At 30.7% G+C, this 27,421-nt stretch overlaps 1 protein-coding gene across 8 annotated transcripts in view; it reads left to right on the top strand.

Moving 5' to 3' along the window:
• The window catches only part of LOC129981562 (mucin-17-like), a 307,915-nt gene that overhangs the window by 144,721 nt on the left and 135,773 nt on the right, over nt 1-27,421 (top strand). Inside the window, exon 1 of one of the 8 annotated variants that reach the window (XM_056092451.1) lies at nt 25,565-25,716. The exons of the other annotated variants lie outside the window; for them this stretch is intronic. The gene's annotated coding sequence lies outside the window, so the exon portion shown is untranslated. Of the gene's footprint in view, nt 1-25,564; nt 25,717-27,421 lie in introns of those variants that run through there. 8 annotated transcript variants of the gene reach the window in all.

Raw genomic sequence — 27,421 nt, 5'->3', positions numbered from 1 at the left:
ATAAAGTCAAACCTTGTTTTGATAAACTTCGTGAAAGAGTAAAAAGGAAAGAATCAATGAAATCAGTTCGTGTCATCTCAATCAAATAATAAACGTAAGTTTATGCGATCTAACTCTTACTATTCGTTTCTTTTTATAATTCAATGGGACGCTGTGACCTCGTGACAAAGTCTCAGCTTCGTTACCGAGGGTCGTTGGTTCGAGACTGGATTCAATTTGCAATTTTTTTCAATTTTTGTATAAATGAAATATTTTTAACACGTAGTTTTAAGTCTTTCAGCTGATTTTGGATACATTTATCCTTAGATTGCATGTTGCTCCAAAACAATATTTACATTAATTATAACTAAACAATTATTATAACTTCGAGACATTATTTCAAGAGGATCCGACAGCCGCGGTAGTCTGGTGGTAAGATCTCGTGTTAGGAAGAACTCGGGTTAAAAACCTGATATCATTTAATGAATCATTATGTATGTGTGTCTGGTATCATGAATTGTTAAACGTCCTTCCATTGGCATTTAGCACCTCGCCCTTTCTCTTAGTTCAGATGTTATTTGACCCCCGTTCTAAATTATAAAATCTGTCCAAAAATAACCTTTGTGTTTCAAAAATGTCATTAAAATAAAAAAAATCCAAAAGAGATGCCGGGCGTATGAATCAGATGCGGTTTAGATCCGTCGAGGGTCAGACATTTCATCTACTAATGGGATATGGAAGCTTGGAGAGTAAGACTCATTATTTTTTCAGGTGTCGTCCTCATTATATGACTACTATTCAAAATTAAGAGATGCATCCCAAAATAGCACATGAATGTAACTAAACTAAACAACATTACATCATCCTTCCCCTTTTGCAAGGGGCATAATCCATTTCAATATTAAATTGGTACCATTTTTTTGAAGTTCGTTACTTGATAATATTTTGATTTTATTAAGATATTTAAATGCACAGAAGTACTTTTCGGTTTATATGTTAATATGTATTTTGATTAAAATGTATACTGGTTTGAAATTAGTACATCTTATATAGTGTAAACTTGTTTTCAAAAATGAAACTTGGTGGGATTAACGCCTAATTAAAATCCAGCTCTGCGTTTTGTCTGTCGAAGGATTAATATCAGAATATGATCATGAAATCTCTTTTTTTGCCTTATTATATTATCATCTGAAAAAAATATTTAAATGTAAATTGAATGCATTTCGATAAAGTTTAATTTCAAAATAAAATTTTTGATAACGTAACTTTTACTACTGTGTATATTAAAACAACAAAGTTAAATTATTTTTAAAAATAGACTCTTTCGTAAGCATGTCCTAAAATAATACTTTGCATCATTCATTAATCTCGGCAATGAAAAGTTTTTTTTTTTTTTTTTTAAGAGTATTGAATCGAAACTCAGTAGCAGATTTAAATCCTCTGCGGCCGAGGCAATGCTCATTCACTTTTTTCTCTTTTAATAAACTGGTAATTATTTATTTCCCCATTTCAATATATTTTTTAATTAATCAGCGTGTTAATGATTAACTGTAGGTTAATTATTTTAATTTTATTAGCTGTGTGAATGTGTTTTTATTTATTATAACTTGTGACTGAGTAACATTCACGTTTATGCACAGTAATATTTAAATAAACACTCGATGTTTATAAATACTCTTCCAAGTGAACTTAATGAAACTGATATAAATTGACCGGTGTAACTTGATAAAATCTTATTATTTTAATACAGTACAATCCCGAGTATCCGGCTTAATGTGGTGGACGCGCTGGCCAGATAATAAAACAGCCGGATAGGCTGGAGTTCTAGGAATTCATTTCTTTGCCCACTAATACCAAAAAGTAAAGTTCTGTTATATCAAAATTCACTGTTATAATATGTATTTTCTCGCTTCTTATTGAGTACAAAACCCTCTATTTATCTGAAGTCGTAGAATGTGAACGCGTACATGGCCAAGTGAATCACTGAAGCAGTTCCGGATAATAACTTGTCGAGTTACAATTGAAGGCTCTGTATTGGTAGCTCATGTAATTTTATACACTGCTTTATAGTTTTCAAGAGTTTCTTTGAGAAAAAATAGGATAAAAGATATAAACTGTTCACATATAGCATAAATTCTGTAATGCCTAACTTAAATGCAGGAAATATAAACAAAACAATAACGTAAATCGTAGGCCTAATTCTTAAGAAAATTGAAATTGATTTTATTTTTCTCCGATAAATGATGACACAGATATAAAAAAGTAACCCTAAGATACGATTCAAAATTTAACAGTTTTTAGTTTTGTGAAAAGTCCTTAATAGATGACCGCTTCTGCATTTTAACCTGATTTAACCTTGGCAATGTTTCCAATGCAACGCTTTGCCTTCCTTACTTAATTGCGATAAAAGAAAACTAGGCCGGATAGTCGCGAGCCGTATAATCGGGATTAAACTGTATTAAAGTTTTGTCAAAATTTTAAAAATTTATTGAATCTATATTTTTTTTTATATAAATCCAAGCTAAAAACCAAGCAACCAGGCTAACATTTTTTAATCCACGCGCGCGTCCCTCCCTCAGTCCATTGGCCCTAAGAGCTGAAATCCGCTTCTGTTAAAATTCAAATTTCATTAGTTTTTCAGAATTGTGCCCAGGAAGCTCTCGATCTGTAGAAATTTGTTCTCAAGATATTCTGAAGAAATATTTTTCTTTTAGAAAGTCTTTTAGTCTTTCCATCCATTACCTTTTTCTGTCAGAGATCGTGAACCCTGTTTGAAATATCTCTTTCTGATGAAGCTCATCAATCGTTCCAAAGATTCTTTTCTTAACTGTCGAGCTCGCTCGTAAGTTCTAAAACCCTTGCTCGCATATTCCCTAATTCCGAAATTCTGTCAGAACCACTTTGACATCGCGGGAAAAAGTGTCGGCAAACTCTGTAATGGATTCTTTGACCCTAACTAGCTCGTAAAAAAGTTGCTTGGAAAACACCAACTTATTACCAAACTTCTGAACCCCCATTTTTTACACATTTCTTTCTCATTTTCGTTGGCTTTCAGCATATGCATTCCCCTGCGCCATTACGCAGCAGAAGGATAATATATTTTTCTTGTTAGAGTTGCTTTTGCCTTGACTCGCCCTTGGTGGTGGTTCACACGTTGTTCTAGTTTCGTTCTTCTGATCTGTTTTAGATAACGCAAAGTTGCAGCGCGAGTTTTTGTTTGTTTATGGACTTTTTTTTTCTATCAACCCTGCCCATTTAGATTAGTTCCGTCTCTTTCTGCTTCTTCCACACGTTTCGAATTTTTTTCTGTTTTCAGCTGTTGGAAGTGAACGAACTTCTCAAAACCTTTTTTTTTCTTCTAAAGTCCGAAGCAAAGGCCGATGGTCTTCTGGCACTCTGCTTTTCATTTGCAGTTAGTTGATTATAGAATTACGCTAGAGAAAAAGGTTTTTTAATAATAAAAATAGATTTTTTAAATTTTTTTTAATTATCTCGTATATGAAATATAACAGATATAAAAAAAAATTATAAATGTTTTGGTATTTAATGTCGAAGTTTTTATTTGATTTTTAATTTTAAATTTTCAAAGCCCTTTGAATCTGAAAAAATCGAGTGTCCTTATCAAGATGCACAGTCGTAGGCATGTAAACAATATAACTTGAATACAGTGAGCTAGTTGAATTAAATTTAACTAGTTTTCCTTATACCAAAAATGCAGATATTATTTGAATTAATTTTAAAAAAAATTAGTGGAATATATGTGTCTTGTTAGTAATCGAAGTGTTAAAGATTTAAACATTCCTTTTCTCGCCAAAAGTTTCAGTAACCGAAACGCGATATTTCAAAATTATTGCCAACATATTTATTGAAATTTCACAATTTTTTTGTTGTCTTTATTTTTTATTTCCCTTTCTGCGTCTTTCTTTAAAGCTGAATTTCTCTTCCACACGCGAAGATTTCCCTTTAAGTATTAACCTCAATATATGATATCTGAAATAAAATTGAATTGAAACTATAATTCTTCGGGTTGGAAACTGGGATCTGTAGAACGTAAATAAAGTTTATAGTACGATTTACAGACAAGTGTTTATTTGCTTCTTCGTAAATGACTTACAGGCTTAACATTTCTGCTGATATTTAAAAAAAATATTGAATTTTTTTTTTCTGATGTAATTTTCATTACTTTTTATGAACAAAATCCGAATAAATCTCAATTCGACAAGATCTCAATGTTTTTTATATTACGATAGCTATACAGCCTTTTTTTATGCAAGAAAACTTATGTTTTTATGTCTAGAAATTTTATTTGATAAACAAACTATTTTCTTCTATTGAAAATCAAAAATTCCTGTTAAAAAGTTCGTTATATACATTTTGATCATACTGAAATTCGATGTATGGGGGATTTCGATTTACTGTTTTACCTATGATTTGTTTTAGTGTGACTTAATAACCTGCTAAGTTTCATAGTTGAGATTCATATGAAATCCTGGAACACTGTACAATCTTGATATCGTTTTGGGAAGCAGTTTTCCCACATAATATTTTATAGCTATTCTAGTGTTTAAGATTTGTTTTTGTGTAATTTTTAAGAAAGATTTAGTCAATCTAAGTTTTTCAAACTTCATATACATATATTTAAACCCAAAGTAAATGAAAAAAAAAAAAAAGATTTAATGCACTATTGAATAATTTAGAGCTGGGAAAGAATTTAGATCTAAATTATTGAAATTTTTTCTTAAACGTAGATTTATTCATAAGAATTGCTATAAATAAGGGAAACGTATATTAGTTTATAATAACTAAAGTGAAATTTAATCCAATATATACATTTTTAAAATCTTTTTGCTTTCTAATATTAAAAAAATCTAGCAGAAAAAAACAACTACAATTGTTAATTTCAAAAATAAGTATTCAAATTCATAGCTCTGACATCCTAAGTTAATGCTAAGAGAAAAGTTTCATCAGTTTCGAATATCTCTTTGTCAGTATGTCATTTTTGAAAAGCACTTTATAAGATTACTTAATAAAGATGCATCATAAGCTACGCTTATTGCTTCTTATTGTTTTAGAAATAAAAACAGGAAGAACTTCGCATATTCTATATCTGCATCTTTATCTCTAATAAGTTATAAAAACCTTGAAAACTCTCCACTTTGGAATTTATTGAAAAACATCTCCAGCCATAACCTTTCAATACAATATTTTAGCAGCCATCCTGTCGTAATACTACAATGCTTTAGTAGCGTTTTGTCATGTACCATTTTATGGGCATTCAATACTTGCTGGAGACTGGATCGCAAAATTTATCTCTTGAAGAATGACAGCGCCTTCCTTAACCGGGGAAATATTTCTCTTTTAGGAAGGGTTGAGGCCTGAGTTATGGACGTGGAAAACTGTCGCTGTAAAGAAAAATAGCGAATGGAAATGATTTGTCGTCGAACAGAAGTGCGTCTTACAATTTATTCTGTTCCTCCCCACCAATTCGTCTCGTTTAACAACAAAGGAGGTGAAATCAAGAAGTGCCATAAACAAAAGCTGGGATTGTAGATTTGTGAGCGTTTGTGGACGTTTTCCTATCGTCTTTCTGATGGCATCTCAGATTTTATCGTTTTTGTATGCGATTTTTGAATGGAGCACTCGTTTTCTTTCAACTGGAATATTGTTTTTGTTTAGTCTGTTGCTTGTTTATCAAAGCATGGATCAGGTTTTTGGATTGCCTCTAGTTTTTTTTTTTCTTTTTTTTTTCTTTAAATCATCTGTGTACATCTTTGTACTAACAATGATATTCACAGATGTCTTAAGTATCCGGATATCAGTGTCGAATTTCAACAGTTTCGGGAATTATTAAGACCGTGGTTTATTCCTTTTAACAGGTTTATTATAGCGGTTTTCATTTTTTTACATGTATTGTTAATTGATTCAACAGTCAGTAAAGTGAATCATTAAAATCTTCAATATGATAGAAAATTTAAATGCATTTCGTATATTTGAGCAGAATTGAGCCTTTCGAGAACAGCAAAAACATGTTTTTGACTCTTTGAACACATATCATTCGTATGCTCTTAGATTCCCAGATGCTGCATAATTACATGCTTGGATGTAAATTAACCCTTTGCACTCGAATGGTGCCTCTCACTCACCATTCAAGATGGCACATCATTTTGATGTTTTATTTATTTTTCAATTTTGGTTGTTAAAAATATCTACAGAATGGTAAAAAGCGTAAGTTAATTTTTCGGGGAAATTCAAAATAAAATAATATATATAATTTTTGAATAAAAATTTTTTCGGAATTTTTTAATCGGAAGGCAGTTTTGAAGATAGTGAAGAGACTCTCGACTTTTTGATGTCGTTTTATTTCATCCGGGGAAGACACGCATTATGTACAAGCAGAAAACAACGAGGACACGCAGAACGACACAGAGCGAAATGAGGAAAAGTTCATGAAAATTTTATCCCTCTGAATATATACTGTGAGATTTTATAGGGGTTTCTAACACATGTCAATCACAAGCAAGGGAAACACAGGGATCTTTTAGTGGCATTTGTTTATATCAATATTTTATCCCTTTATTCGGAGTGTGTAACAAGTCGATCTTTAGCCGATTCAGTATTTTTACAGAGCTTTCTGTTGCATTAATTAGATAGAAAAAGTGGAATGGGATCAGAAAATAAGAGAATATTTTAGAATGAAGTTAATATGGGCTAAATTGTGCTAAAAATTAAGAAATTAATTAAGTTTAAATTAGATTTTAAAATATCATTACATATATATAATTTATTGGAGCAATAAACAAACCTTTGTATTAAGTGAATAATTATGCATCGAATGGCTTTTCCGAATGCAAAGAGTTAGTAAACGAAGGAATTATTTTTATTAATCTGGATGAAAAATAAAATTTTAATAATTACATTCCATTTCTGAACTGTTTTTTTATCAAATATATATATATCTGGGATCTGCTGACAGATCCCGTATCCTGTATGGCGCCATGCTGACTATATTGCGTCACGTCATTAATCATGTGATGCTTTCCCGCCATTATTGGCAGACGAGAGTTGGGTAGTGAGCCTGTAAGACGTACAGCTCACGCTCATATATATAAACTAATTTAGGCTGATATTGGCTAAAAAGTAGTAATTGATAATCTGTGTAGTAAGATTCCAATATTTTGATATTTCTCTTATGCGCAATGTCACGTAGATACAGATATAGTAGGATCTATCTAGATGCCTTCCAATTAAATGGCAATCTAAAAATAATGCCACCTCTGAAAATGTGAATTTAAGTCTGAAATTTTAGTTTATAAAGTAAAAAGTGTGAGTACATGGACGATTCTTTCATATCATCAGGAAAGGATAAAGATGAGGATGAAAACAAAGTGACTTGAATAAAGTTATGTGGGAAAGAAATAAATGAAAAGTTACAAACACCCATAAAGTTTCATTCATTTTCACTGTGTTATGAATCATCATTATATATTCAATGAATTTTTGAAAATTCTGCGACGTAAATAGGCAGATGTTCGAAATTGTTTAGCAGAAATGCATGACTTCCGTATGGTTATTTAATTGGGTTATTTAATTTTGTTTTTCTTAAATATGAAATGTTACATATGTGTTTTAATTTTAAATAAGTTGCGCGATTTTCGATTTAATTACAAACCATCTATGCTAGATTTACATATATTGATAAGGCTGATATATTTAATGGAATCAGTCTATTACAGATTGCTGGTGGTGCATATAAAGTATACATGCTATAAACTGAAAAGCAAAATCTTACTTTGGAAATAGTATTTAAATAATGAAATAATTTTAATTTAACCTTGTTAAAAGCATACGTTTGAATAGTTTTATGGGACAGTGGATTTTAGTTTGAGTTTTATTATAGTAACAAAAGCATTGATAGAAATTATTCATCAAATTAAATTTTAAAAATTCTTAATTTGAAAAAATGTTGTAAATGAAATTATCATTGAAAAGATAAATTTTTAAGCTTTAAAATTATGTAAAAACCATATTCTTGAGATATTTTTAGAAGATTTAGATAAAAAACACCAAACATTTACTCAATTTTTTTTATTAACTTTTGGATTAACATTTCAGTTAACTTTTAAATTGCCAAACTTTTTCCCGTTGTAGAAAAATATGAAAATTTATCTTGTATATAACGAGTTGATCGAAAAATTTGATCAACAGACTTCGATAGTTCAATTTCTACGAATGACATCGCAAAATCAAAACGTGCAAAACCTACAAATGACGTTCAAAAATGAATTCAATTATCTGGAAAATATTTTTTCGACTTTGGCGACGCTTTGCTGCTTCCGATTGAGAGATTCTACCAAGCTTCGTTATTTATTGATATTATCGTTCATATATGTCCTTACTTTTCCTCATTTTTATGCCAGTTTCAGAAGAAAACTTTGTCTGATATCTTGGATCGGAATGCATTTGCTCAAATGAGGTATTTTATTGCCTATTATCTTCTTAACTAGTTGCACAATTAACCTAGAAAAAAAGGATTTTTATCATTTCATTATGTAGAGACTATGGTAGGAGGTTAAAGCACTTTACGCATGCTATTCATTGTTGCCAATGTAAGTATATATAAAAAAAGGCACAGATTAAAAGAAGTGAAATCGTAAAATGTACTCGCAACGAATAGCCCGCAGAAATTCTTTTGTAGCTATCGAAAGTGGATTATGTTTTACTTAGTATCCATGCTATTTGAAGAATGTCCCTGAGTATGCAATGAAAATTCCACGCATTTGGAGCAAAAATCATTAGCCACACGCAGATTCAGTTGATACTGTATATTCATTTTTATGAACTTCTCATTTATGAATTCCTTTGTTTGAACGACCTAGTTCGTTATCCGAAAATGAATGATTTTGATACTACAATTTTCATTCCATTTTATGAACTAGTGTATTTTTTTCTCATTTTTTACTACCATATTTCATTTTATGCCATGACATGTGAACTTGTGAAGATGATCTTGTGGGCCATTTATCTTTCACGCTCAATTCCTTATCAAGGTTGTAATTTTTTTTTTTTTTATTGTTGTCTTGCTTTCTGCAATTTTCAGAAAACGCCAACTTTATGTCATTTATTTTGAAAAAGACTTGCATACTTTACCCTTAAATTCCGGACTTCATTAAGTCCGGAATTTAAGGGTAAAGTTCTGAGGTTTTAATTTTGATCCCTAAAAATTCCATCTCCTGTGTGTTCTTCGCGTTCGTTAAAATTGATTATTTGGAGACAAAATTCTTCGTTTTGTCTTCGGAATGTACATGAAGATACAGAGACATCGTCATGTGAAAACGGCTTAAAATGGCGAAAGTTGCATGTCATCATCATTCGCAGTAATTATTTGTTATTTAAATTGGAGTAATTATCAAACTTGGCAATTAATATATTAAGCTTTTTTATCGTCTGGGTGATTTTTGATTTGCATTATTTCTATTTAATCAAATAAAAGTTGTCTCTTATACATTAAGATATTTTTAAAAATGTTTATAAGAATTTTATTGATACTTAATTTAAATTTTATTTTGCAATTTATCCGCGTTCTTAAAACTGTTTTCTAATCAGTTGAATTTCGACTTCACTTTAACATCTGCTTTGTGCTTGACTTTTCTACCCTCTGTTCGAGTTTAAACCAAAATGCTTGCTCAGTTCAGTTTCGAATAAAATCATTTAAAAATATATAAAAAAAATAAATGTATGAGTGTGTTCCAATGCCTTCTTTTCATACTATCTGTCTGTTGAATATGTTGCTCACTGGTCATGGATTCAACAAAGAAATCTTTAAAAAAATGCTAAAAATTAAATTCCTTCCTTTATTATGAAGAAAGAAGAATAAAGATATGATTGTCAAATAACTTATCGCTTGCTTCAATGCGCAGAAAAGTATTTTTCATACGAAATGATGAACGCTGAATGATTAGTTAATGGTACGAAATTTAATTTCCCGTATTTGTTTGAACAAATACTTATGAAATTTTTCAAATCAAAACAATGCTATTAACAAGATTAAGAGTGTATAGAATATAAGAATCTAACAAAATTACTCGGATTAATTTCAGATCTTACATGCCGCCCAATTAATTAGCAACATCGTACGGATTTGTTGTATTTACGGTTCAATAAAGATTGGCACTGTTATAGTTATGTTGCTTCACTTAGCCATAAAGCTCTTTGGACTAAAAAGTATTGCTTTCGTAAAATTAAGATAAAAAGAAAAAAAAAATCTTATCGAAGCAGTTCCGTGCTTGAAATAATGAGTGAGGATGGAAGATGATACTCGGATTCCTCTGGGACAAAAAAAGGTCGAGTATCGATGGTAGAATAATGATAAAAACTTCTTTTGACACCTCATAAAAGAGGAGTGAACACTTGAGACAGCACTGGGTGACAAATAACATCAAAGAGCTGCGGAGGATCCAGGGTCCTTTTTGGAAAAGTGCGTGTCCTGGCTTCACTCCAAAGTTGTCCTTTTTCCTTGTCCACTGCATGAGTTTGGAGGGAGGGTTTGCTTTGTGTCGAACAAAGGCGAGTAAAAAATAAAAGGAAAACAGGTCCATTAAGCAAGGTAATATTTGATCTCACATTCGTGTCATAGTGGCAGTTACAGTTACTGGATGAATACTCATTCGTGTTTCTTTCATCTTTCTTCCCTCCACATTTTAGTTTGTTCCATTGCAGACGAAGGAAATGTAAAATGTAGTTGCTGTAGGCTGTAAGTTTGACATGTTTTTAATGTGTTTTGAAGAAATATTGTATGTTGATGGTATGCGTTTGTGTTTTCACCTTTCACGCGTGCCTTTCTTTTCTTTGCGAAATTTATTTTTATTTCCTGCATCGTTTGGCATCAGTCTTGTGATCTGTCATTGTTTTGTTTGGTGGCGTCATAGTTTATACGAGAACAAATTGGGAAAACATCCTTATAAATTCCCAATATAAGTTATTTTAGGTCTATAATTTAAACAATTTTTTTTTTTTTTGCTTTGAAGTTTTAATAATAGTAATATTCAAAAATGTGTTTGGAAATCCAAAGCAGTTCAGTGCCGTTATTGAATATCAATCTTGGATGATACTGAATGGTTGTGAAATTGGAAACATAAATCTTAGAACACCACGTGCTTAAAAAACTTCATAAATTTCTTTCAAGGTCAGTTCTTTGTTCGAAAATGTGAAAATTTGTGAATGACATCACTCTTGAGTATTAAATGCCATACATGTGTGATTGATGCACTGTGTGATTTTTTTTAGACTAACATGATAACATTCCTGTTCGATGAATCATAAGGATAAGTTTATGCATCATAAGTAATTATCAGTAATTGACTATTTTCTTCGAAAATGCCTGAATGAATTATACAAATAATTACTGACAATTTTTTGAGACAAAATACATTCGCACTGTAGAACATTATGGATTCTATTTTATGGATACATTATGAATGCATCATGAAGAAAAGACAAATATGATTATCTAGTTAATTTTAAATATATAAGATTAAATAAACTAGCCAATGGTTGTAAAATCAACTTTCCAAGAAGAAATTTTTTTCACGATGACAATTATACACATAAGAAGAAAAATAAAATCAGAAAATGGAAGATTAATTAACTACATAAACTAAAACAAATTTATAATTATTTTTTTTCAAATTTTATTGAAATATTTCATATTTCATACTAAGGTAGTTTTTGCGTTGATTATATTAAAGAGAATCTGATAAAGCACTTGTTTTCATGGCTTCCTCGAACCTAAAATACGAATAAGGGATGCCTCTCGGTGAAAGGGCATACAGTTTAGAAAGACCTAGTGTGAAATTGAAGAAGGTTTATATCAACCCTGTTATCGGGTAACACGCTTGCTTTAATCGAAATAAATAAACTAAATGTTTACTAAAAATAAATAGTTAATAAAATAATGTAATATATAGTACGTATATCAGTTATTAAATAAAAATGGAGTTGTATAATAAAATGGATAATTTGTCAATTTTTCAAAGAGAAACGCGCTTTTGCAGAAATTATAACGCTAGCATAAGTTTTTTATTAACAGCTTTATTAGATCTTGCTTTAAAATTAGGTTCTGTTAGACCAAATTTTTGGAAAAAAACTAGTATTTTTTAGAATGAAAATATATTCCACACTAATTAAAAAAAATAGCATTAAATACTGATGCTATCAAAAAAATATTTTGTCAATTTTATTTGGAATTTTTTTTTATAAATGGCATTAATTTGTCATTTATAAAAATATTTTACCTGTATGCGTATTGCAATGAAATCTAATTGTTATTTATGAAAATATTTTTATTTACAAATATATACTTCTTCCATTGATATTTTCCAAATTTTCTGTAAAATTTTTATAGATAAAATTTATAAATACATTAAATATTTTCTATCAATGGTGGCAATTCTCACGAAAATAAAGTAAATGTTATAAAGAAAAGAAAGCGTAAGAAGCATGTACCAAATTTCATCGATATTAGAGCTTAATGGTTTTGACTAATTCTGTTTACATTTTCTGCGACGGACGCACAAATTTAGATCTAAAATGATTTAATCGAGCAGAGGAAAGATGGAAAAAAAGTCATGATTTTTTTTGGTTACAGTATTTTTTCGTTTATGAAAAAGATCTTTAGAAATAATTTCCCAATTTCGACGTGATTCACAACACAAATTATCTTCAAACTGAATCGTGATAAAAATCATCTTTTTATACGACTGCGATTGCTTTCTGATTCACGTAGTAGCGTTGTACTGCGGATATAAAATCAAAATCCAAACTTCCCTCCTGACAGAAACCAGCTACTGTTCATAGCTGAACAGAGAGCTTGGCGCAATACGGCCTTGTAGCAGCATCCTTACTTTCACTGTCATTGTTATTTCGGCTGCCACCCACATTTCTTCGCTCGACCTTGGTTAAAAAATGGTTTTCTTTTTCTTCCTTTTTTCTGTAGTAGACAGCGGCTGGTCACTCATGCATCTTAACGAGGAGGCGCAGCCGCTGTGGGATGAAATTCCCGCCAAAGGAATCATTTGTTCTTTATATTAATTCGAATATAGCTTGGATGGGGAGTAAGAATTTCTAAGAAAGATTTGTTTGTGAAATGTGTATTTTTTTCTTTCTCTCTGTCGGCAGGTGTATGTCTCATTATTTCATTTGAAAACAAATTCTTATTCTTATTTGTTTCATTTAATTTTCTTTATATATAAACGGAAAATATTTTGATTCATTAAAAAAATATTATCCATTAAGATTTTGATGAATCTTAACGTTTTACAATATTCTTGAGTTCTCAACAAACATTTTTAGAATTGTATGTCTGGCAAAATGGCATCAAATTTAAAAATGACGGAATTCAGTAGCTGCAATGGAATTAATACACCAATTAAAAATGCATCTCATCATCATTTGTGCATCTCATAGTAAAATATTCTCTTATTTCCTGATCTAATTCCACTTTTGGTTTAATTAATTCCTTTGTAAAAATAATGCCCCATCAGTACTACGTATCAAATGAAAGTGATACTTTCGTTGCCCTTGTCAAAGGTCAACACATGTATTCCATCGGCACGTGGCCGGAAATCCCATGTTATATAAGACTCGTGATCATTTGTTTCGGCCCTTCTTTTTTCTTTACTTCTGCTTTTGTAGCGCGCTGCGCCTTCTTGTAAATAAATCATGCCTGTCTCCCATGAGAGAATAAAACGAAATTAAAAATATGAAATGTCTCTTCACTGCTTCAAACCTGCATTCTGCTTCAACTGAAAAATGTTTATATATATTGCTTAAGAGTTAGATGACGGTAAATGCACGATGTGTCATACAGTTCATAATATCTAAATATTTAGCTCAGCGGTTGGCAATCATTTTGATGTGACCCAATTGTGTATAAAAAAATATTTTGAGGCCCACTGATTAAAAAAGAGCGATAACCGCACACACACACACCGAAGAATGAGATAACTTGATGAATTTTGGTGAAATGACAGATTATCAAATTTAAAGTTAATATAATCTAGATTATTAGTTGATATTTACATTCGAACTGATGAGAACGCACGAATCATAGAAATACAACAATTAAATACGAATTTTAATGGATTTTTTAATGAACTATAGTTCTAATTTTATACTAATTATATTAACGAGTAGATTAACCTCTCTCTCGGGGGACATGTAGATAAGGTAATTTTAAACACTAAGTTGGTTCAGTGAAATTTGGCATGTGGTTTCGTATCACACTTACAGATCTGTGTAAAATGACGGACACATTCGGCCAAAGAGAAGAAACGTTTACTCGTTTTGTTCAAAAACGAAGATAAACTGAAAATGTGAGAAAACTCGAGGAGAGAATATTCCTAACTAATTTTAAGTGTATTTCGATTTTGAGGATTAACGTCCTGTTTGAAGCTATAGAAGCGTTATAGCATTTCCTTCTTGACAGTTTCGAGATTTGATAATTGTGGCTCGAAACCTTGTTGGAGCAGAGAAATATGTGGATTTGTGCTTATGAAACCGGATGTTGTTTTCTGAAAATATCCTTAAGATGGTTATGTGGTTTTGTTGTGGAAGTGCAGGAAATACTATGCCGGCCAATATAATGCTTTCGTATTTTATTCGATACAATTGTGACATTGCCTTTTGTATCTTTATAAATGTTTTAGTTACATAAAGGCTGAATTAATAAAAATACTTGGAATAATATTTATTTCATACTGCTCCTTTGTTACAATGGATAAATGGTGGGGAGGGAGGGAAGGGACGTTTTATCATCAGATCATGAACATAAATTGCATTTGATTACAGCATGCAATTTTTAAATGTTTTGAATTTAAAACGAAGTCAACTCTTTCTGTATGTTACACTAATATTCTTTATTTTAGATGCCCTTTTTAAAATTCAGGAGGTACATCAAAGATATAGTAATTGTTTATAACACATGAATTGCTCTTTTAAAAAATTAAATAATCTTCCTTTGTTTCTTTTGTTTTTATTTTTACACTTTGAGATATTTGGATATTTTTTTATCAGCCGAAATTAACTTTTTACGAGTCTAATCAAATTTTTCATCAGCATCAAATGCAATTTAGGCATCATCTGTTCTTCTGAGATCCTCGAATTCCTTTCATTCAAACGGAAATTGCCTATTTTTCTGTGAATGGCTCGGGTTTCATCAGTGTTCGGAAGTCTGAGCACTTTTTTTTTTCCTGCACTCTTCAATTTTCTTTTGTTTTTCTGTCGGTACTAAAGAACGAACGCAATAAATCCGGCACGTTCGCCATGGTCGTAAGTCAAGATTTATAGCGTATTCCTGTTCACAGTGTCGTGTTATATCCGTAGCGACATGTATTGCATTCTTTTAGGGGCACCTCCAAATCCTTCGGTGTTCGTAAAGTTCTTCTTAGAACATGGATAAAATCTATTATTATTTTTTCTTATTTTATATAAAGGAGTTATTGAATATCTTTCTAATGATTGCCTTTCCGTCAGCGTTTAACCTTCGGATGGCATTTCCAGTCACGTTCCGAAGTCTTTTGTGTTGCAGGTAGTTTTTTTTTTTTTTAATTGAAAGTGGATAGAAATAAAATATTAAAAAAAAACTGCATTTTTAAGAAATCCCTTGCGGTTATTTTGATATAAAATAAAATTTTAAACGCTCTTGCTTCAGTTCAGAAATTCTATATCTGTAGATTGGAATTTTGTAATCGGATTTTCATCCACTTCATCATGTACTAGAGTCTTGAAATTTTGAACAGTTATTTGTTCTCAAAAACAATAAAATATTTTAAGGCTTTTAATTATTTAATTATAAGTTAATATATTTAATTTAGGTAAAAATTTCACGCAAAGGGCGCCATCTATTACAAATTTGAGAAATATTGGTTTTTAAATTTCTTAATACTTATAATTAAGAATTGGGAAATATATTAGACTATAAAAAAGAAAATATAAAAATATTTTTTAAACGTGTTTTTATTAGTGTAGTAATAAGTAGAAAATATCCCAATGCTATAAAGAAATTTTTGATATTCGTTAAAAGTCAAAATATGATAGATGTGAAGTAAAATTCTAGTTTACTTAAAATATGAGGTTTCTGCGGTTTTGATATCCATATTTTATCAAAACTAACTAAAGTAAGAAATTAAGTTCCTTAGAATAAGATTACAAATGTAAATTTCAACTCTACTAGATTATTAAATATTTTAATGATGTCGAATTAGAATATTTATTTTTAAAAAAAGTCTAGAATATTAATAGAAAATAATTTTCTTCACGTGGAAATTTTATATAACTTCTCAGAATAAGCACGTAAATATTAAGATGGCCAACTGATTTGTTATAATAGCTTGTGCACAATTTTCAGCTTTTGGATATGGCGCAAACGCCCTTTTTCTTTTCACCCCACTATGAAAATCACAAAAAGATGAAAAATAGAATATCGAAAATAACTAATAAGCAATACATTTAAAAGGAAAAGCAATTTTTATTCATAAAATATTTCGAGATAAAGTTATGATTTTTTTATGGTGAAGTACATAAAATAACAAGACTGTAAAACCACAATTAATATTAAGAAACAAAAGAATTTCCGAACATTCATAATAATAATAATAATAAAATACTTTAAATATTGCATGCCGATTTGAAACTATAGGAAATTACTCTATCCGTGCCTCAGTTTTTATGACTTTATTTTTGGCCTGAAGATTTTTGAATTTATTTTTTATTTTCGGTTTATTGTCTTATTAATGGAAATAGGCTTCCATTAATAAGACAGATTGCAGATAAATAATGAGTGTGATGATCTCCGATTATCAGTAAATATGTTGAAGATGTCTTTTGTTTTACATACTGCTCTACTGATATTTACTAGTATCCACTAGTAAATATCAGTAGAGCAGTATGTAACGGCGAAAACAACGAATGTCATTTACGAACAATTTACAATTACAATTTATACGAACGGCGAATGTCATTACAATTTATACGACATCTAATAATTTGTGAAAACAACTAAGAATCTTTTCGCATTCGTTCTTTCTATCCCGATCCAAATTCACCTAAGAACGCCGTGTAAGCAAATTTGGTGCACACTGATTTGCCAAAGTCAAATATTGTCCTGCTGGTTGGCGTGGAAGTTTGAAAAGGAGGTTGCTAAGACAGCTGTGTTGTTTTCATTACCTGACCACGGCTCAAAATTTCGAGGTTCGTTGAACAATAATTCTTGCATTGCGTCAAAACGAGGTATAAATATATAATAAAAACTTCCTGCATCTCGTTGATTTAAAATGGAATCATCCTATTTAAGTTTCCATTTTCAAATTTCAGATATGGTTTTTTTTTTTGGAACTGACTTTTCTTTGATAAGGCATATCAGCTCTTTAAAACACATTTTTATACATTACTTAATCTAAGTTAATTATCGCCATCCATACATTATTACTCCGATAATTCTTCTTAAATGACATATCGCAATCCCGTCTTTTTCTTTCTTGTAGCTACTTTGAATCGCTCTTTATTTTGCAATCGAATTTGGGTTCAGAAAAATTACTATGCTGTGTTTTAAAAAAAATTACTCGCTTGTTTAGATAAATCCCTGTATTTAGAGAACTTCATTTTTCAGCAATCCCTGCGTGATGTATGTATACAATTTTTTCTTTACCCATCAGTTCCATTTCAGATATTGGCTATATAACATCGCTTCGCTTGACAGGGAATCTATCCTTAAGACTTTGGCTTAGTGGTTGCTATAGCAACATTCCAAGTTTTTTTCATATTTTTTTTTTCTTCGATTTTACCGGGAACTGGAAGCCCCTTGAAACCCTTTGTGGAATAGCAAAGTTAAGGTTTTTAATTTTTTTTTTTTAAAGAGTGTTGTACCGCATGTATTGATCCTGCTGAAGAAATAAAGAAGCTTTGTTCCTTGTCTTCCACTCCTCAAGAGATTCGATTCGGTGGTTTCTTTAAGGAGTTCACAAGGCTGAAGTTTTTCAGACGTAAATAAGTTAATCTTTTGGCTGCTTTTTTATGTGAAAAATTGCTTTGAGAACATCCGAAACAAATAAAAATGTCATAGAGGGGTTTCTCTAGAGCAGCTTTTGCTTTCTAATAGGATTAAATTGTAAAATTATCCACTGTGATAAACAAGTTTCTACATCGCTAAATCTGTGATCTGTCGTTTCAGTATATGACCAAAGTTTTTAAAAATTGTGACGCTTTCATATGAAACTGATTCTGAAAAATAATTTCGAGCTTGGCTGGAGTTATAAATTGTGTAATTTGTTATCCAGATTTATATATATCCCACGATTCTTTAAGAATTCATTATTGCGAATCTGTAATATTGTTTCACTGCGCATTTTGTTTCATAGTCAAGAAGATAGTTTTACAGGCGTTTTAACAGGTATTACCAGGTCAGTGATTCCACAGCCTTGGCAGCAAATTTGGCGACTTTGGCAAGGAAAAAAAAAGTGAGAGAATGCAATAAAAGGTTTCAGAAAATTCAAGAATTTTGGCTATACCTCTATTAAATACTAAGATCTTTTTATTTTATTTGATACTCTGTCCCGGAAACTATGAAAACTTGAGAGCTGAAGCCAGTTAATTGAATGAATTCTCTGATTGGCTTCTATTTATTTTATCTTTATTTTTTGCTATCTATTTATTTTACTCCAAGTATTATTGCACTATGCGATTTATTGCTTACTTGTCTGTTGATTTCCGCAAGTGCTGCATTATGTATGTTTCTGCTGTGTTTTGGTATACGGGCTTCATGGTTTGTTTCGTGTCGAAGAAAGTGTCGCTATCTGTTATTGAGCGGTTTGGACATCTCGTTCTACACCCACCGGAGAGATTTTGCATAACAACATTGACTTTCTCTAAGTATTGTACGCAATATCTTGGCATTCTATCGAATTATAAAGGCTTATTAGGCAAATAAGAGAATTCGTGTCACGTGACAGAAATATGTTTAGTTCATATGTTAATACTTGCTTATTTTTGTCGTTTCATACTTTATACAAAAACCCCAGGTATTGCGTAGTCATTTTATTTTTTGTTATCATAGTAAGTACAAATCCTGTCTTCATTTCCACTGTTTCTACAGCTTGAAAGTGCAGTACTCGCATCGGCACGTTTACTATGGAATTCCGTGTTTAGATTTGAAACTTCTATTCACATTTTACTACTATGAGTAGGATTTGTGTATTTTTAATGCATAAATCCTGCTCATAGTATCTTAAATAAAATTGTTCAGAACTATATGATTTCATTTTTTATTTTATTTCAGATATTATAAAATTTCAAAGCGTTGAAAACATTTTAAATTATTTATTTGAATTCTGTAGATTTTTCCTTTAAAATTTATCATATTCTCCTTTTTGCAGTGTTATATTTATTCTGGGATGACTTGTTGCGCTTCGTATATAATTTTACGTGTATGGTTACGTTATGTTCAATTTGATATTTTGTTATTGAATTTACGTTTATAAAAATTGCTTCTAATAAAAATAATGCTTCAGTTTAGTCCTGGACTTTCACAATCTAACCTCTTTTTATATTTTTCTTCCCATTTACGTCTATCAATAATTCCATTTGAGATATTGGCTAAATAACATCGCCTCGCGTGACGGCGATCTATCCTTAAGACTTTGGCTTAACGGTTGCTATAGCAACTCGCCAAGTTTTACCACTCTTTTTTACTACCATATTTTTTTATTGGGAACCGAAGCCCCCAAGAAACCATGTGTGGAATAGCTAAGTTTAGTTTTTATTACGGTTGTTGCATTGCACGTATTGATCCTTGCTGTAGAAAGAAGCCATGTTCCTTGTCTTCTGCCAATTCTCAAGAGATGTGATTCGGTGGTTTCCTTTGAGAAAGCTTACTCAGATTGAAGTTTTTCAGACATAAATAAGTTAGTGGTTCGTCTACCTTTTTTTCGTTCCCGAAAATGCTGACAGCATCTGAAACAAATAAAATAGCCACTAAAGCTTTTGCTTTCAAATAGGATTAAATGGTAACTTGACTGTTGCCCTAACAAATTGTTCCGGGTCTTCAGGCCATCTGGATTCAACCCCTGGTGTTTTTTAAAGTTGAGATGCTTTTGTACTGAACTAATTTCAAATCAGTCTAGTTTAACTTATTTCCCTTACTGACCTTTTCCGCATCATTTGCTCTTAAAAATGCATACGGTGAATTTTTTTTATGTATATATAAAATTTCCAATTATTTTTTTCCCTTCAAAATTCGTATTGCCTAATTAACTGAAGCCGTTTGTAAAATTTATCTGTAAATCTATTATTTATTTTTGATAAAAAAAATCTTTAGTTATTGTCTTTCCTAATCTAAATCATCCGTCTCTCTTTTTTTTTTTTTTTTATCTTTGATCTTTGGATGTAAATTTGACTTGACAAACCGTATCTCCAATACCCTTCTCCATATTCCTATTTCCTCGATACTGGGGTGGGGTGGGGGGTCCAAGTTCAAAATACGTTATCACCAAAATACTCATCCCTGTGTAAGCGGATCTAATGAATATTAATTCCGTCGAAATCGGATTTCCTTCCGCTGGTGAGGTGCAGAAGTTTGCAAAAAAGGAGGAGAGGTGCCTGCTCAAGTTTCTTCCTTGCAATCGGACTGTTGACAATTGGGACATTTATCTAACTAAAGCAGACTAAATCTCATCTTTTTGAGCCATTCTGAAAGGAGATGTTGCTTTTACAAAAGTATTCTTTGACGATAATGTTTGGTTTATCTCCTATCAATGCAATAACTACGATGAGGGTGGGTCATTACATGCTAAAAATTCGGTTCTGTATTTCGTTCATATTGTATCCTAGTATGCCATACCATACCAGAAACTCTACCATCTCTGGATGTCGCAACCATCATTGGCGGGACACAATAATCAAGCTCTTACTATGCTGAAAATTCATTAAATGCCATAATTTTGGCTTTCCATTCACACTTTCTTACTGTCTGTTTCATAGAATCAATACATTACTGAATAGTTATCCAGATTTGAGACATTTGGCGCGGTTTCTGATTCATTGGTGAGGAGGTTAAACTCATACCTTTCTTCATCAAAACTCATACTTTTATTGCTACTTTGAAAATTCAGTGTCATTGGTAAGCGAAAAAAAAATTTTTTTTAAAAATTTATTTAAGGAATTGTTATTGTATCTTTAAGTAAGTAATCTTAAGGTATGTTATAATAAACGTTACTCTAAGTCATTAATCAATGTAATGAAAATCTGATAGACTCGTCCCCTTTTTACTACAGAATTTTATCTTTTTAGCTAAACTATTAGTTGCATTTTCCCTCTAACGCTTTAATTGCTTGCTTTTTAACCCTATGCAAAATAAAAGGAGATATTTCCGAATAAAAATTCTTTTTCTTCATAAGCGTACTTCAAGATTTGATGGTTTATTAACTAACTGTAGAATCCTTTTCAATTTCATTTCCTGCAAAATTAATTAACGGAGTTGGCATGGCAACGACTTCTTGGCACGACTTTTCAAACTTTTTCGATGGAAATTAGAGATAAAATTATACTACCGAAACTGGCTCAATTCCTTTTCACTAATGAGATAAAAAGAAAACTAAGAGTGATAAGCGTTGTTTGTCTTATCTTTCCACCTTGTTGAAATGAGTCGCATTCATTTTCTTTGCTGTCTTTATGCAATCTTCTTTATCTTTTCATTTAGTGTCATTATCAGAAAGAATTGATTGCAGATTAACATTTTTATTAGCCTTTTAGAAAAGGATTGGGTTTTGTGTTGCTGCCTGTTTTGGATGAGGTATTATGAAGAGATAAAATGTCAGATCTTTAAATTGCTTTCACTATTTCCGATTAATTTTCTAAATGGCTAATTATTGTGCTACTAATGGTATTGTATGGAGGAGGAAGTCTTATAAACATCAAAAATTTTATAAAGATTTCAGATACTTCAAACTAAAACGCGAAGTTCTATAAATTTCCATCAACTGCATTTTAACTGTCGAAAATTGTGTGAGTTTCACCGCCTTGAATCTCGCCCTTCTCACTCAAAAACATTCTACAAACACTCAAAAACATTCCGTATATATACACGTAAAAAACGTGTACTGTACAACTAAAAATTACTATACAAATGAAATTTGATGTATGATCTTTAAATCGATGTTTTAAATTTTGGGTCCAATCTGCCAGTTTCATCAAATTTGGGATCTAATCTGGGTTTTATCAAATTTGGGATCCAATCTGGGTTTTATCAAATTTGGGATCCAATCTGGGTTTTATCAAATTTTGGATCGAACCTGCGAATTGTATCAAATTTTGGATCGAACCTGCGAATTGTATCAAATTTTGGATCAAACCTGCGAATTGTATCAAATTTTGGATCGAACCTGCGAATTGTATCAAATTTTGGATCGAACCTGCGAATTGTATCAAATTTTGGATCGAACCTGCGAATTGTATCAAATTTTGGATCGAACTTGCGAATTGTATCAAATTTTGGATCGAACCTGCGAATTGTATCAAATTTTGGATCGAACCTGCGAATTGTATCAAATTTTGGATCGAACCTGCCATCTGTATCAAATTTTGGATCGAATCTGCCATCTGTATCAAATTTTGGATCGAATTTGCCATCTGTATCAAGTTTTAGGTTCACGATTCAAAATTCGATTTCGATTTTTATTATTTGGTCGACCTAAACTGAAAACGCGCCATATTGTAGAAGTACGCACTAAAATTGAGATAAGAGCAGTACTGCTAGTTTCTTTTGTATTTACGCGGCATTTTTGTATTTTTCGAAGCCTGTAAATATTTTGACTGTTTTGTCCTAATATTTGTGTACATGAAATAAAATTACTGAAATATGAAAACGAAGCATTATTTTTGATAATTAAAAGGCATTGATATTTTATTTAATGCTGTTAGTTAAAAAAATTTATTTGAATCACTTCAGTTCAACTTTCTTAATCATTTTCTGTTGAATTACTAATTTGTGGTATAAAAGATTTTGAAAACAAGCATGTCAAATTTTCCAAGACAATGAAATATTGTCTAAAGATTTCCTGACCTTAATATTCGGACTGGGAAAGAATAATAAAAGCGAATACTCAGTTCTGTAAACCTTCCTACGTACCAACTTAGGTTTTAAGTTATATTTAATTGTGATATTCTACGTTAAATAATGAGAATTAATTACTTTTTATGTAGATGGACTTGTTTTATTTTCGATTAGTACTATTCTCGGCTGGCACTGGTATATCTTCAAATTTGAAAATCCAAGTTAATTGGATTCATTCTCATGGAGTTTATCAGCATAATGCATAATTATAATTAATATAATAATTCAGAATGCATAATTAATATAATGCATAATTTATACCAAGAAAATAAATATTATAAGATTTACTTTGACAATAAATTTTACTTAACTAGGTTATTTGAACATTGCCTTGTAGATACGTATACAAATCAGATTCTTAAAATAACACATTTTTAAAACTCATTTATATTCAGTTCACAATTTTTTCATAAATTTTCAATAGTTAATTGACATTTGGCTTCGAAGAAACCATTCATTTTGAAGCAAAAATGTGTAAAAAGGTTTTAATGTAAATTATCTTTTGCTTTTCCTGCTTTGGAGATTATGAAAAAAAGTATGTAGAAGTGTAACTTTGTTTTTACTTTTTATAGATTAATCTACTTAATTCAATCATTTAATCTCCAATATTATATATCATTTTGTCTTTCGAAATGGATTTTGAACGTTTATCAAAGGCAGGAGACTATGAATCAATTTTTGTCTGCAATAACATTTCATTATAGTATTTTTCTTAAATTTTTATACAGATAAAAAACGTACATTCGATTCCTTTTAAAGTTGATTTTAATTTTATTCATTACACAAAACGAAATCATGATAACTTACTGGTAGTTAACCTACTGGCGCAAATATGGTTCGTGCACTATAAAGCACTAATCGATCCTAATTTCAGTCTCGCATGTTGGACAGATATTTAGTAGAAGTTCGATGTTTGGGCTTCAAATTCGGGTGCAGTTCTTGTTACACGACCTCAGTTCAAAATGGTATTAAATCCGTTCTCCATGGTCTTTAATGTAGTTTCCAAGGACATTATCTTCTTGAATTTTACTAATTATTATCAAAAGAGGCTGTGACAGCTTAAATGTGTAAATACTTGTCTTTGCATTTAATTATAAACAATTTTAAATGCATTGAAAAGTTTTGAATTTCGTATTCTTGGTGCATTTTTCAAGAAAATATATTTTTCGACCCGCCCCCTCGCCTTTTTTTTTTTTTTTTTTTGTCATCACTCCACAACAGTAAGAACGAATTTCAAAACTGATGCCCAAAGTGATTAATATTTCTATCAACTTCTATTAAAAATTTCTGATGTGAGAAAATTATTGAAATATTTGAAATAAAGAATATTTTTTTAACAGTTTTCATCTACAAAAGGATGAACGTGAGTGCAGAAAGTATCTTTTCTTCACTGTAGGATTTTAGGTTTCTTGGTATTTAACCCTTTGCAGTCAGAAAGATTATTCGATGCATAATTATTCACTTAATACACGAACCTGTTTATTATACCAAGAAATACATGCAACTGCTTTGAGTTGAGTTTCACTGAAAAAAGAATCTACATCATTTTTATATTCTGTAGATATTTTTAACAATTAAAATTAAAAAATAAATAAATAAGATGTCAAAATGATGCACCGTCTTGAATCGTAGTTGAGAGAAGATATTCGACATTAAAATGTTAATTTCACTTAGAATCGTGACTCACAGTTTATAAGAACTTACTTTAGAATTTTAAGTAATTTTTCATTTCAAATCTTTGAACAAATTAAGAATTTGTATTGCTGTTTCAACTACAATTTCGCTAACTATGACTAATGATGGGTTAATATTTATATAATTAATTTGTGGTGGTAATATAAATATGCATGAAATGCGCATCGTATTTTGATCCAACTTCTTTTGCTTATAATTTCTTCATTTGATTCCTCGCTGTAATTTCAAGTGGAATGAACTGAGGGGGAAAGCTATCTATTTGCCGAGAACGCTTGCTTCGCTATTTCATTCTGCTCTTTTTTACATGACTCACCTGTAAATCAGCCGTCGTTAACATATCAGTTCATGTTCCTCGCGATGGGTGGGGAACTATTTCACTCAAAAAAACGCCAGCACACGCCGCACGCATGGAGTATTACTCATAGCATATTTCCGAAACTGCTCCTAACACGTTCAATAAAAATATCGATCGAAGAAAAAATTGGATGGGGGGGGGGGGAGTGTCTCTTTATCTATGTGTTCAAAGATCGAATAATGACCACCAAAGTAGATACTAAATAATTCGCCTATCAGAATGTTATCTTTCAACGCCGGTAATACACTAGTAAAGAAAGAATTCCCCCATACCTAGACCTGCGTAATTTTCTGATGAATCTGACAGTTATCTCTTTGGCTAAAAGTAGATAGAATTGCTTAACAGATATTAACGGATTGGCAGATAGCAACACTCATTCCATCATTCTCTTTCCATCTGCGTTTTAAATACCACAGCGAAGCAGCGAGCCTGTGTTTCACAACTAAACAGGTGGTGGGCTTTGGTTAGTTTTTCGCTTTGTGCCGAGGGATATTTTAGAAAAGCGTTGCAACTATTTGAAATAATTTCGGTAAGTTCTGGCATGCTTTTTTTTCTTTTTATTAGAAACTTTATTTCGTTTGTGTGGAGGTTTTATAATTATAATACTTTTTAATTTACGAATTCGACACTTTTAAAACTAATGATTTTGGGAGTTTATTATAATTTAATAAGATATTTTATCAGACTTCAGTGATCATGATCTTTTTATAGTCTTTATTAAATCTCAGCAAAATGATTTTTTTTAATTTAACTATTCTACGGAGTATTTTCAAAAATATTGCAAAAACTGTCGTTTATAACCTTTTTTTCAAATATTACAACAGGTTATGAATTTTTCAATAATGAAAATAATAAGTGTTCAAAAATGTTTGAAGCCTTTATATTTAAATTCATTAATAAATAATTCCAAGAAACTATCGTTTGATTTATTTTTTTTGCTGTCAAATCAGATTAGTGAATTAAAATCCAACAGTCAAATAAAATTTGATCTTGACAGCATGCAAAGTAGTATACTTTTAAATATATAAGGAGAATTATTCTGTTTTATTTGCGCCATTTCAAGGATTTGGGATGTTAAGTAGAGAAGAACCATTATTTGACTTCAGTCACTAATTATGCATTGCTTAATTATTGCCGTTGATTTGAATATTTTTATGATTCATACATACGGAATGATATAATGAATTTTAAAGCGATTCGTGGAACATGTCGCTCCGACCACATATTTGTGTAATTGAGAGATGTATATTATTTTATACGTAATTTTTCATGTAATATTTTAAACATTTCTAGAATATGCATAAAAAGAGTATAATAACATAAAAATGTCGTTTATGAAATTTTCCCTGATTGAAAGATCTAGATTTATTCTAATTATTGTTATAAATTTACTAATTGTTTCATCATACAGAAGTCATGCAACTTTCGCATCTAATATCTTTCATTAAATAAAAAAAATCACTAATTTAGTGCAATTGCATATAATTTTGTAATAAGGAGCCAATACCAATCTAAGCAGTTTTCGTTAAACAATCCAGGAAAAAAATATGTATGCTTTATTTCAAATTTATTTATTGTATTATACGCAATAAACATTTGCAACAGATTACAGATGGTGTATTTTCTTTATGGCAAGCTACACACAGTTTGTCATTGTTAATCGTCGTGGCCTAATTGTAAAATATCAAAGAATCCTAGTTATACAAGAATTTCTCGTGCATATTTGGCGATCTTGGATGTATCGGGAAACTCGTACGTGAAATTTTCATATTGGGAAGTATTTATTGCAACGACGAGTTGTATGAAGTAGTAATAAATATTCTGGATCTTGAGCCTTGTAATATTAAAAATTAATTTAGAATTATTTTTGAAAATCCTCTCTTGCAGATGAGACATACTCTTAATCAGAAACTTATGGTACCGGAAAAGAGATGCCATATGTACGGGAGAAATCCATGCGTTCCTTCTTTCGCATTTCCAGAAATGAACTCAGACTCCGTAATGATTGAAAATATATTTTTAAATCTTTATAAAGATTCAATTTATTTAGCCGCTGTTAATGGCATGTTAGATGTAAAATAACTTCCGTAATTTTCATTCTTAATTAATGTAAAATAAAATAACTCTTTTAAAGTCTTGTTAAAATACACTTTATTTGCATCTTATTAATTTTGAATAATATATTTAACATAAAATTGCCATTAAGTTATATATTACACCACACCCATTTCTCA

The sequence above is a fragment of the Argiope bruennichi genome, chromosome 8, assembly GCF_947563725.1.
Source record: "Argiope bruennichi chromosome 8, qqArgBrue1.1, whole genome shotgun sequence".
In the NCBI taxonomy this organism is placed as follows: Eukaryota; Metazoa; Arthropoda; class Arachnida; order Araneae; family Araneidae; genus Argiope; species Argiope bruennichi.
The sequence above is the reverse complement of the archived record's forward strand: the minus strand, read 5'-3'. Positions and strand labels throughout refer to the sequence as shown.